Here is a 12,914-nt window from a genome sequence, read left to right as displayed (position 1 = left end):
TTCACATATGTGGCCTCAATAACAGCAAATACCTCATCCACAGGTATTCTTTCATTTAGGGTATGTCCATAAAACCAACTGCACAGCAATCTCTTCTCTGTCTAATTCCCTTAGTTTCTCTTACCCGAACATAAAGAGTGTACATTCAGCAATATTTTTTTAGAATTTAAATCAAAAAACCCACTGCTTATGCCCTAAACACCACTTCATTTGCTTGGCAAGTTGAGTATCTACATGAGAACAGAGTACTTATTTACAAGGCATAATCTACAGGGGTTTGATCTCCAGGTTGACAAGTTCAAACTGTCAGGGACTCCCTCTCTACTCCTCCCTTTCCCTGGATAAGCAGGGTGTTTTACTGTAGGTCAAACCTACACAAAATCATTTCCATGCAGGGAAAGCTCTTTGAGTACATGAGACCAGCTCTGGTGTCACACGGGTTTAGCTTGATCTTCCACTGAGCTGACTCTGGTCTTCTGCTGGATTCACTCGTCAACATGGTAAGAGCTCCAGACACACATGAGGGAAAACTCCCCAGCGCTTGTCTGGATCCATGTATTTGGAAAGTCATATCCCTAAGCACACCTCTAAATCCTTACCTACCAATTTCAGCTAGGATAGCTTACACATGATTTACCCATAAGAAGACGATTTTTATCGACTCCCGTTCTTCCCCTGAGTGTGGCTGTAGAGCTGTCTTTAAATCTGGACTCTGACATTTCACTGACAAAATGTTACCTACACTGGAGAGAAAATAACCAAGTTCTGCTGTTGGCAGGTCTGCTTGGATATTGTCACCTTGAACCTACATGTGCAATGAGCACTGTTTGGAGGCAGCTCACCTTGTAAGGTCCCAACAACTACCTTTATGCAAGTGAAGCACAGAGTGACAAACCCCCTCCAGCTACCCCGGCACCAGCGTGCAGATCTCGCCTGCATTCCAAGAGTTCAGTTGACAGCCCCAAGCCCTCTGCTGAGAGTCGGGGATGCTGTTTGTGTCCTTGCAGGTCTAGTGGTCAGCTTCAGTCAACTATCAGATTTTCATCCCAGTTATATTAATGGCCAGTGATGAACAGTACGAGCAGTAGTGCAATTTACAGAACTAATTAATGTACTTTTAGAAAAGTGAAGGTATTATAAATACTGTCAGGTCCCGGTATAAAAAAGCAGTTTCAATATTTTCTTTTATAAATTTACTCTCTAATTCTAAGTAGATTCTTCTCACCAAGGCTCCCTATCTACTGAGGACAACAGAGGACAACTGTCATCTGAAGCCATTTCAAATATAGTCACAAACAAATACTTGTATTAATATTAAACATGTAGTTGTTTCAAGAGCATGTATTTTTTTTGTATAGAGATCACACTATTCTTCTGAAGAGCCAATAGGGCTTTTGTTCGCAGCTCCTTTTAAACAATCTGGATATTAACTTTTCTACTACTGCAAGCCTCTGAGCAACTTCCAGCAATATTCTCCAGACAGGTGTTTGCATGAAACGTGTCTTACAAAGACCTTGGGCAGACAGCTAAGGAGTTTTACCTTGTGCATAATAGCAGCCCAAGTGCTCGAATGCCACTAAGAGCCCTACAAGATCCTACGACTGGTTCCCTGGTGCTGAAGAGCCTGTTACTTTATTGGTAGTATGAACCAGAGAAATGTTATATGTTTTTCAGAGAAAGAGTTATGAGCTTTGTGCGAGTGAACGTGAGAAGAATGGATAACGGCAAACCAGCCCATTCCAGCTCCCCACTTTCCCCTTGATGTCTCTGTGGTTGCAGACAAGTTTCTTCTGGTCCCCATGAGAATGGTGAGACAGTCTTTAGCAATTAGCCCAGGGAGGGAGAGGCTAATTGTACCAATTAGCAGTGGAGCACCAGGTGGGGAGACTTAGAGCCCAGTCAAGAGGGGACTAATAAAATGACTGCCAGGGTCAGTGAGGCAGCACAACCAGGGGGAGGAAGGAGAGACAGAACTGCTGATTGCATCTAATTGGACCTTTTGTTTCCACTTTGAAATAGCCTTTTCGAAGCACTTAAAAAGAATGGGAGGATCAGGCAGATCTGTGTCTTGAGGAGTCCTTACACGGGCAGCAGGGGAAGGAGAAGCCCAGGTACAGCCATCAACACCAGCCTTGCCAATTCCCTCACAGCTCATGTGGCTCAGAGCAGCCTTCTTCTTCCCCAGTACCCAGTGAAGCCTCTGTGGAGGCCCAGAGTTGTTGTGTAGCCACACTTTGAAATGTTCACCCACATTTTAAGCACTATAAGGTCCTCAAGGGGTCTCACTCAGAGAATAATATCTTGCCTTGCTCAGGTTTTCCTCCCTGTAGCTCAAGGTTCCTACATGGAAACAACTGTAAATGGAGGGCACCTCAATCCCCTTGTGCCCTGAATTCAAACTGTATTACAGTGACACGTGCTTAAGTGACAGAATAACACACCCAATCGCAGCAGATCACATTATAACAAGGTTGTTGCAAAACACTCATCAACGTCGTTTTTGCAACAGTCATTGGTCTCTCTGGGTTTCAGAGCAGTACTTAAACCAGTCTTCAGGATATTTTGAAGTGAGGCACACAGCTTCACTCTTCAGGAGGACAAAGGCTGGCAGAGGCCCTCTCTATGAGCTACTCTTTCACTACTCCACATCCACGGTCTTAATTTTCACTCCAAAAGCACACTGTAAGTACTTGCCAGTGTGCTCCAAAAACAGCCCAAAGCAACCACAGAGAAATCAAACTATTAAAACAATAAAAGCATTGAGTCATACAAACTACAAATACCCATAACATCACAGCTTAACTACACAGCTACTTACTAAGACTTATTGGGTGGTGCTTTGTACCATATCATCTTGCTGAATGCCAGACTTGTGAGTCTGTCCCCTCTTCTGCCTGCAGTAACTTGAAGGCAGACCTCTGCTGTTCTGCAGACCACGGGCTGTCCAGAGCAGGGCTGCATAAAGGCACATCTGAGTCGTTCCACCAAAGTCACTCCGTTTTCTAGAAAATAAGACCAAGTTCAATTTACCAGATGCCAGGACCACGTTCACTGCAGATGCTGTTTTTCTTCCTTACCTAAAGGGAGGACACATCCTACAGCCCAAGCTCCATGGCTGTCACTGAACTAGTGCTTCACATGAACAGCACAGACAGCGCCTGCAGCAGGAAGCAGAACTGAAGGGTAACATTGTTGGACATCCCCCAAAAGGGAAAAGTTACGCTACCCTTTCTGTTGATGAGTGTTAGGGCTGTTCAAAGGCCTAACTGTTCACCTGTTGCATGGGGAGCACCAGCAAGAACCTCAGGGCTTTGAACTGTCAGGATGACGAAGGCATTACAATGGCAAGACACTTGTACCTAAGAGGTTGTCCTAGTTTGTGCATGAGACTGAGCCTTCTACCTGCATAACCAGGCAGTCAGTGGACTCAAGCAGTCTGGGCCACCCTCTCTCACAGAAACAGAAACTGGTCACTCGGCCAAACACTCACTTTCTGGAGCATAAACCTTTCGAAAACAAACAAAAAACCCCCTTGAGGCTGAGGAAAGACCAGCGAACCATACAGACCTAGTGAGATGGTCCAGGTCCAAATTAGCAGCACTGAACAGTGGTTCAACAGTGCAAAACCTTTCAGCTTTTTGCTATCAGTATCAGAAGAAAACCAGGGTGCATTTAAACTCCAGCACAGTTTAACAGTAAATGGCCTATATTGAATAGCTGGCAACACATTCACTTTCCTTGTTTTCCTTCCTTGTTAAATGTTCCCTGGCATGGTGACAGGTAAAGTATAATACAGCTTGGCAATATGGCTTTTACATGGTGAAACAGCTCCTCCGTGCTACGCTAGAACACATATTACTGTGACAAGGGGCTTTATTCTGAATTATCTGCACATACTAAAAGCCAGTGGGAAATTGGAGGAGAGTTTAGTGAAAACTACATAAGATTTTGTTACCGCTGAGCGGAAAATTTTGGATGGAAATCACAGAGTGTGGGGCTTAATCACAGCTCCTTCTGCTCAGCACATTATGGAATGCAGCCCCAGCCATTAAAAATTCACTTGGGAAAGGTGGATGGTTATCCAGCATTAAGCATGTTTCTGTGGCACTGAATTCTTCAGATTGCTTACTGGATGTAAGTCATCCAGTTTTTAACCTGACAATGCTTGTTGATAAAAACAGTACTGAGAACTGGATGGAGCACTTACACAAAACTGATGAGATAGATGGAGAAGATTTATCCTGTGGCAGGGGAGCTGGTTAGGAATAAAGCTGTGCTGACTTCTAAGCATGGAGATGATCAGGTTATGCAACTATTTTTTAACATATATATGAGTGATAGAGAGCAGAAACCCATGCAAACCTGGCTCTGTGCTGCTCTTCCTTGGAAACAGTCTTCCCCAGAGCCACTGTTGTGCTGTTACAGAGGCATCTTCACTTGGCAGTTTTCTGAAACATAGGAGCCATTTTGCATTTCAAATTCATGAGATATTTTGCATCAAGAAGCTGCTATTAAACAAAGCTCTTACTTGCTCTGTGGGCTGGGATAAAATGCTAAAGACATTCCTGCTGATACAAGTTGTTGAAAGTTCGAGGGGAAGAAAATGACCAAGAGAAGAACACAGACATTTCTGAGCCAGCAGGTTGTTCTGTTTCTGTCTCATAGACTTATTTTTCATATTCAACATTTTCATATTGCTGCTTTGAGCAGCCTATGAGAGGTTTCATGCAATGGTCATAACTGGGGTGTTGGATGAAGTTTTTTTCCCTTTGAAGATTGTTTCTATTTAATGTCAAAATGATGAGCTCACTTTGTATTTTCAGATTTTTTTAACTGGTTTGGAAAAATCAAGGTTCAAGCCATTTTCACCATCCCAGACCTACCAGAGGCCTCAGACGATGACCTGATAGAGAGCTTGAAGTTCAAGAGAATGTAAGCCAGACTGAACAGGGCCTATGGCAAAAAAAGAGTCTGTGCTGGTATACCTCTTTTCATTAAATGAGAAGACTGGTATCTTTACTGTCTTGGTTATCTCAGCCATCAAGAACTCTCATAGGAAGACAGAAACCATCTCTCTGGCATCCTCTGTGTGGGAAGCACTATCAGAAATATCGAGTAAACAAGTGACTACAGTCTTCAGATGCTGCCTACCATTGGCCACACAGGACATCCACCATGCAGGGCAACCAGGTAAGCTGGATAACCAGAAGTAAGTATCGGGGAGCAAGGATGAATAAAGGCAAAAATGTTCTTTGCCATTGTTGTTACAAGAACTCCTGGAGATTCACATTATATGGAGACATTCCAGAATAAATGTAACTGTGCCAAAAAAAAAAAGGGGGGGCAATGAGGGACCTAAGGTTACCTTGGCCATTTCTGTCAGATGTTTCTTATGACCTCCAAGTGACTAATGCAGTCCTCACCAGCTGCACAGCAGCCTTCATCTGCGCTCCATGCTACATGACAGGGAACTGACCATACTTTGAAGACAGGAGACAAGCCTCATAAGTAGTCTGTCAGCAGAATTATTTCTGAAGCCCTTGATTAATAATGTAGGAACTCAGTGATCTTGGAAAACTTTAACATCAGCACTGTTCTTGGCTGAACAGAACAGCTGTTGACATCCTTGTTGCTGTTTCTTGGCTGAAGACAGATGTTTGTGAGGTTAGATGGAAAAGGCAAGAGTGTATGAACAGTGGAAAACACTCACTGCTTCCTTATACTTACATGGGGACTCAATCTGTATTCTAGAAAGTCTTTTAGATTATAGTTGCTCCATGAGTAAGTATGTGCCAATGGCATCTCTTAGGAGTTGAGACAAGAAGTACACTCCTGTTACTTGTATGATGATGTCTGAATAGTTCTCACACGGCAGAGAAAATACAAGTGCACTAGGAAAGAGCAATAAATACCATTAACTGCTCTACTGGATTGGATTTTTGAAGGGTGCTCTGGTCTCAGATGTTAATGGAGTGGCTTAATTTTCCTTGAAATGGTCATAAACTCAGGAAAATGTAATTCAGGGATGAGGCATGATAACTTGTGTTGAAAAAAGGCTGGATGTTCTTAAAGCCTAAAGAAAGATTGTTCAGTGGTAGATCAGCTGTGTAAAAATGTGACCCCTCTAATGCTTTCAAGTTCAAAATGATTTGCTGGGAAAGTGTCATTTGAACAAGTTAAAGCTTCACAGTTTACTAAAGGATGTGTTTTGTATTCTGGTCCAAGTATGACTACACCAGAAAATGCTTTCCCTGCATCATCTGAAATACCAAATGTAAGGCAAAATTTTGCTTCAAACTTCCACAAAGAGCTAAAGCCCCTCTACCCACAATAATATACAAACTACATAGTAAATCACTTTTCTGAAAACATTTCACCCACTTTGTATTTTCAGTCCAACTATTAAAGGCTTCTATAAGTAAATCTCTTATTTCTTTAAGGAAATAAAACTGCCCTGAGCTTACAGACACTTTCACCTTGGGGATCCCATGAAGAAAACTGTCCTGGGGATGGAGAAGTAAGACCCTGTCTCAGGAGGTCCTGGGGCCCTGCTGGTCTCAGAGCTGTCCCATCAGTGAGTCCCCCTGAGAGAAACATCAAGCAAGAAGCAAGCTTCATCCTGTAGAGGGAAGACCTGTGCCAGAGGCATGCTCAGGCATGATCAGACTATTTACAGGTATAGGAAATTTGCTGGGATCAGTCTTCATTCGCCTTTCTTCTTTCCAGATTTTTTTCTCAGGCTGGCAACATTTTTCCTGCACAGGAGCTGCTTCTATAGCCCTTAGACAAGACACTAGGAACTTTTTCTTTTCATGCTGTGGGAGCAGAGGCTTTAACCACACTGCCCCAATTATATGGACAGGTGAACTCAGGATTTTGAGCATTAATGTTATAAAGTTGAGAAGTGGGGCTAGAAAGAAGGTTGGTGAGGTGAATGGTCATGATTTACTCAAGATCTTGAGGTGAAGGATGGCATGAACTTGGAAGGAAGCCAGAACAAGTAATCTCATCCATGGCTCTTGTGTTGAGAAATAATCCTAAGCAGAAAACAGATCACTATCCCCAGATTCCTGTGGTTCCTATATTGAAACCAGTAGGACCATTACAGCAAGGAAGGAGGTTAATAACCAACTCATTTCTCTGAGCCAGCAGATACAAGGCAGAAACTAGCTGGAGGGTACCCAGAGCGGCTCCTAGGCTATTGCCACAAAAAAAAAATCCCCTTGCCCTGCCACTGCAGATATGAGAGAGGTTTGAGGAGGTTTACAGCTGTAGGACTAATAGTTTTTAAGCACTGATTAGCTGATATAGGATTAAGCATGTATTATCCAGCCCATGTGCCATCTGATACACTTTCAGAAAAAGCACCCCACCAGAGGTGCTGTTTAAACACCAGGTGTACGTGATGTTTGTTATTATGTAGGTGTTACTAAATGATTTGGGAATGAAAGCATTTTTAAATTTAAATCTTATAAATTATTAGGTTTTTCAAAAGTTAAGTAATTTATGTTATTAAATCTGCTTTTGAGTTTTTCAGCATTGAAACAATAATTATACAATATGACACAACGAACAAAACAGGGTCCATCCCACTCTATCATCTACTACTATTTATCTATGTTTGTATAACAATTTCATCATTTGATCAAATAATAGCAGATTCCACAATATGTCATTCACGTATCCCCAGTTTATCTATAATGATTTTCCTCTTGTCAGCTCATTTCTTGAACCTTTGCTGAATCTGGTTTCAATAGTACTATAAACAATCATCATTGCATTGTAAAACTGGAAACTCTCCACTAAAATAGTGTTTTGATCTGGGTTGCCATAGTAATAAGTCTGTGCTCCCCTCTTTGGAGGCCTTGTTATATGAAGTATCTGTGATTTGCTCAGAATGGCCCCAGTTCATCTGTCAAAGTAGGTTTTTCCTTTTTTAAAATAATGATCTAGAAAATCCCACAGTGGCAACAAATATTTTACAACCATAACGAGAAACACTGTATCACTCAAGCTTTGTAAATCTATGCCATTATTGCATTAGAATAAATCACTTTCCTTAGGTATATTACTTAGAAATATGCAATTCTAATTTTAGAGCATGTATTCAATAGGGGGTATTTATTTTTTATGTAAAGAGAATTATTAACTTTGACTTCAAAAATACATCACATGTCAGATTGTGTTTAGAGGCCCTGCAGCAAAAAGAAAAAAACCCTGAATTTCTTTCTTATTTCTATCAAAATACCACAAATATCCAGTCAGTTTCAGATTTAGTTACTCTAGTCCATTCTTAAGTGCTGATTTTTATAATGAGATCAGATATTACCATAGATTTTACAACTGCACACCCAGATAAATGATATTCAGATTATATGCTTGCAAAAATTAGAAGTCCTGAAAATACATCAATGACACTATGAAAATATATCACTATACATTATTTTAAATAAAAATGCTCCAGTCAGTTACAGTAATTTGATACATGAACTATGATATTTCCTCTTGCAGGAATGAGAGTAAACAAATACTACATCAACGCGCCAGTGACAGACTCCATGGAAAGAAGTAAGGATGGGGATCATATTTTATCCAAGACAAATGGTTAAGTTGGTTACTTTATGTAAGTCGCTACCAGCTACAGGATTACTTCATGTAACTCACTGTCAGCTACTGCCTCATAATACCTGACAGGGGAATATTAAAATCATCAGTGGGAGAAGGTACGGAAGGTATCTATCCCTTATTCAATGAATTCTAATTAAAAAGTAATTACTGTACAGTGAGGAATCTGCCAGCCTCAGGCTCCTCCCCACACATAACGTTTGTTTACTCCTTGGCAAAGCAGGAGGTGAGCTGAGGTACATATGCATATTTCCTTACATTTTGCCAGTTACTCAGTTCTAAGTAGTGCCAGACCATGGGAAGTCTTTGGAAATAGTTTTATATCATTTTGCTGAGTGGATCCCCAGAAGACGCTGTGGGGGCAGAGGTGCTACACATCTTCTGTTATAATTGACCTGGGCTTTGAGATTTCTCTGTCATGATGTATCCCAGAAAGGTGCATGATGGGAAGAAACTTGTTATTCCTCCAGCAGTGCCAAATGGACAAGATCAAGTAGGCCTGGGACTTGAAAAAAAGGAAGAAATATTGACAGATAAGTAACCACTCCAGTAAATGACAGGCAGGCACAGGAAGCTTGATTTCCTTGGGATTCAGAGGTAATCTATTAACCTTAAAATATCTCAGTGCAAATGTCATAGTTTTTTTTAAAAAATACAAAAATATAAGATGTTTAATTGAAATCATTAGGTCTATTTTGATTTCTTTACTTCTTGCAAGTTATCAGAGTGGGAACAAAAATCCACCCATGACTAAGAAAGCTAAACGCAGACTTAATTCAGCCCAAAATATTTATTCATCAGATTACCAAAAATGTATCTGTAATATAGCTCAAGAACTTTAAAGGTGTCCTCTGAGAAGGTGTCATTTTTTTATGGCTCTGTGACTGGCATTGAAACATTTGATTTCAAATTCTTTGGATAGTAGCTCATCAACAGCCAGGAAAATGCTCGGACAAATTGACATCAATAAGGTGGATTGGACTAATTAAGAGCAGAATTTGTCTCTTGAGACTACTGTCTCATTTAGCGCACTCAGCGCCAGCCCAGCCCATACCGATGCATGTCCTGGGGCCCAGGAGAAGAGTTCTCCTGGATGCTGTGTACACACACACACCTGGTCTCATATCCCACACTCAGGATGAAGTGCTAGTTCTCCATGCTGGCACGATACAGAACAAAAGAATTACAAGTACTCTGGATTTAGGCTCCATTATAGAAGATTTCTGTAATTTCTACTTTAAGATGCTCTCATCTTCCCACTGCTTGCAGCTGGGAATTCTCTTGCACTGAGGTATCCTCTTGACCAGAAGCAGCTTTGCTACCTTACCCAAAATTCTGTTGACATTTGGCTGAGGTTCCAGTTAAAAAAATCATTCCTGCTCTCCCCTGTGTGTCCCCCCTGTTGAATTCTTGTATCCTGCGAGGGTCTCTGGGTCAGCCACATCCAGACTCACGGCACAGCAATATTGCACATTGCCTCGGGCCCTGCAAAAGAGGTTGCCGGAACAGAGAGGGAAGTAGGATGAAGAGGCCAAATTCCCTCCACCTTGCAACTCTCTAGACAGCCTATATTCCTCCTACAACCCATTCACATCCTCTGTTGCAGGACCAGCATGAGGAAAAAGCTTCAAAACAATGGAACACAAAAGGAAAAAGGAGATGAATTGCCTTGACCTCACCATGCAGTCTACCTCCAATCATTCTTAATTGACATCTTCCTTGCTACAGTTTAAACAGATTACACTTTGATCTATCTACCCTTGAAAATTGATTATTTATATGAAGTGAACACACAGCACAAAAATTCCCTCCTTCCTTTCCATAACTTTTTTCATATTTGTTGAAGTCTGTTACACTCCCTCAGTCTCTTTCTCCAGGTTAAATTACACCACTCACTCAATCTTCACTAGTGGATTATGTTTTCCAGACCACTAGCTGTTTCTGTTCTTATCTTCTGGACAGTTTCTTATTGATCATCCACTTCTGGAGATTTGTTTCTTGTTCTGCCATGACAGCAAGCCAAATAAGGTAACAGTTGGTCCTAGAAATTAGTTATGTTGAAGAAAGAGAGACGTTTACTGCTCACTCAGCTTGGTAGAGACTCACAAGTCTCTAGAGATACAGGTTTGGTCCCACAGATCCATTTTACCAAGAATGGAGTTTAATTCTGGATGGATTAATATTCTCTGGCAAGACCCCAAGACATATGCTCACCACGATTTACAGGAGTAATCTGTTAAGCTTGAGGAGACACAATTTGTAATTCAAAATTACGTCTGCATCTTTACAGAAACGAATTTGCATCACCTACAATACACCTACAAAAAATCCCCAAATTACTGCTTAATATTTTCAATAACTTAAAGTTTTACCTTTTTTTTCCTATTGTACTTATACGTTAATATAATTAAATTATATTCCCTTTTGATATCTTCTCCTCTTAGGTTACATGACACCTGATTCTCATTTATACCAGGACTGCTTTTGGCTTGCTCTTGGTAATAGCATATACATTAGATACAACAGAATATACTCCCACCTAAATGTCCCTCTACTTTGTCAGAGTGATGTAACATAGCATTAGTGTAAATGAATCCTAGACCTCAACTTTGTAGATCTATGTTGACTTTTTTAAGTTTGAGGTCTTAGTATGATGTAAAAGCAGGTGCAATTGTATTTTCAGTAAAGTATTATCATATTCTTAATGTCATAACATACATTTTCATAAAATAGTAATGTAGGTTTTCCAGTGCATAATTTGGTGGCTTTGGGAATATTAGAAGAGGGACTGTGTTGAATCTGGATTCTGAAATATGCCTTAATACCTACTTGCTAATTATTATCAGGCCATCTGCAATGCTCTGCAGTCACTTTATGAGAGATCTCTCTTGACCTATCCTGCATTTGTCCACTATACCCACCCTTTCCATCAGCTCAGCATGGACCCAGTATTACTCAGTTTTTTCATGCTGTGAGGGGTTAGGTGAGGCAAAGGCTCGCACACCAGAGTCTTATTCTATCTCCTAACTCTTTTTCTGTCCACCTAAAGTCTCCTAATTGTAACCGTGAAGAACATAATGGGAAAAGCGTATCGACTTGTTTAATTTAAAACAGGGTATGTGAACTATCTTTACAATAACTACTTGTTTCAATAATTTATAACTGTGATGCTATACCTGACAAAATGATTCAGATAACTAGAGCAATGTGCACTTTAAGTTTAAAGTCAAGGTCTTCCTTGCTCATTTTAATGACTTCTCTTGTGCACGAGATATTAATATTCCTGTGAGCAAACACAGCACTGACTCATTAATCAATAGGGGCTGGCTCCTCTACATAATAACAATAGCTGTACTAGATAATTAACTTTTGTTCCATTGGCTTTAGTTTGTACATAATTTCCAGTGGCTGACACTGGTTAATAAAAAGCTTCGCAGATGACAGACACCTTTTAAAACCCTTTTTACTTGTTTTGGAAAATGATCCACACCTACTGATATAAGTAAAATACAGTGTTGGTGTCGGTGTGTGTCTATGCCATATTTAAAAGGAGGCAACTGACAATAAATAAAAGACCTAATAAATATTGTAAGGCTTCAGTGAGTCCTGCTGTTAAATTGTAGCAGAGTGAAAGATTTGCATTTTCCTGTCATGTAGTTATAAGACTAGAGATAAAGGTATGTCTACAATTATATGAGTATTCTAGGCAACTGGCAGATTTGTTCAGTCCAGATTGGGATAAGAAACACATATGTTTCTGCACCAGCTTTTTTTCCAGAAACACGTTTTTAATATTAGGGCAAGTTCACCAAAAGTGGCAAGAGCAGAAACTCTACTGTAGCACTGAGAGAGTTATAGAGTGAGGTACAGCACTGTCTGTGCCAGAACACAAACGAAAAAGTAGCTTTAAATCCAAAATTTTGGTTACTCACTTTGCAAGATGGCTCCACAGACAGCTGCAGCGGCATCTTCCAGGAGCCCATGGACTATGGCACAGGGGCAGGCGTGTGCAGCACGGAAGCAGGAACTCCTAGGGCACGGCCACTCACAGACAGCCACCATGAGACACCAGGGACGGATGGCTCTTTGCCCAGCCTATCATTTCCTTTGCTTCCATCATTAAGGATTTTCAGTCAATGTTACTTATTCCTTCTTCCTTAAAAAAAAACCCCTAAAACACAGGGGGAGCAAACTTGATGTCATTAGCAGAGCAGACTGGAGAGGGAGAAATGCAGGACCTGGAGTCTTCAAAAGCTACTTTTCTTCCAAAATGAAAGTAAATTTTTCTT

The 12,914-nt window shown here is 40.8% G+C and overlaps 1 long non-coding RNA gene across 1 annotated transcript; it reads right to left on the bottom strand.

The window, feature by feature from the left end:
• Positions 1-2,827: 2,827 nt before the first annotated feature.
• Positions 2,828-12,902, bottom strand: LOC116790995. Its single transcript, XR_004358584.1, has 4 exons — positions 12,558-12,902; positions 9,953-10,110; positions 8,884-9,130; positions 2,828-3,002 (listed from the first exon to the last, which is right to left on the bottom strand). It is a non-coding gene; the product is annotated as an uncharacterized LOC116790995 (long non-coding RNA).
• Positions 12,903-12,914: the final 12 nt, after the last annotated feature.

Source organism: Chiroxiphia lanceolata, chromosome 9 (genome assembly GCF_009829145.1).
Source record: "Chiroxiphia lanceolata isolate bChiLan1 chromosome 9, bChiLan1.pri, whole genome shotgun sequence".
In the NCBI taxonomy this organism is placed as follows: domain Eukaryota; kingdom Metazoa; phylum Chordata; class Aves; order Passeriformes; family Pipridae; genus Chiroxiphia; species Chiroxiphia lanceolata.
The sequence above is the reverse complement of the archived record's forward strand: the minus strand, read 5'-3'. Positions and strand labels throughout refer to the sequence as shown.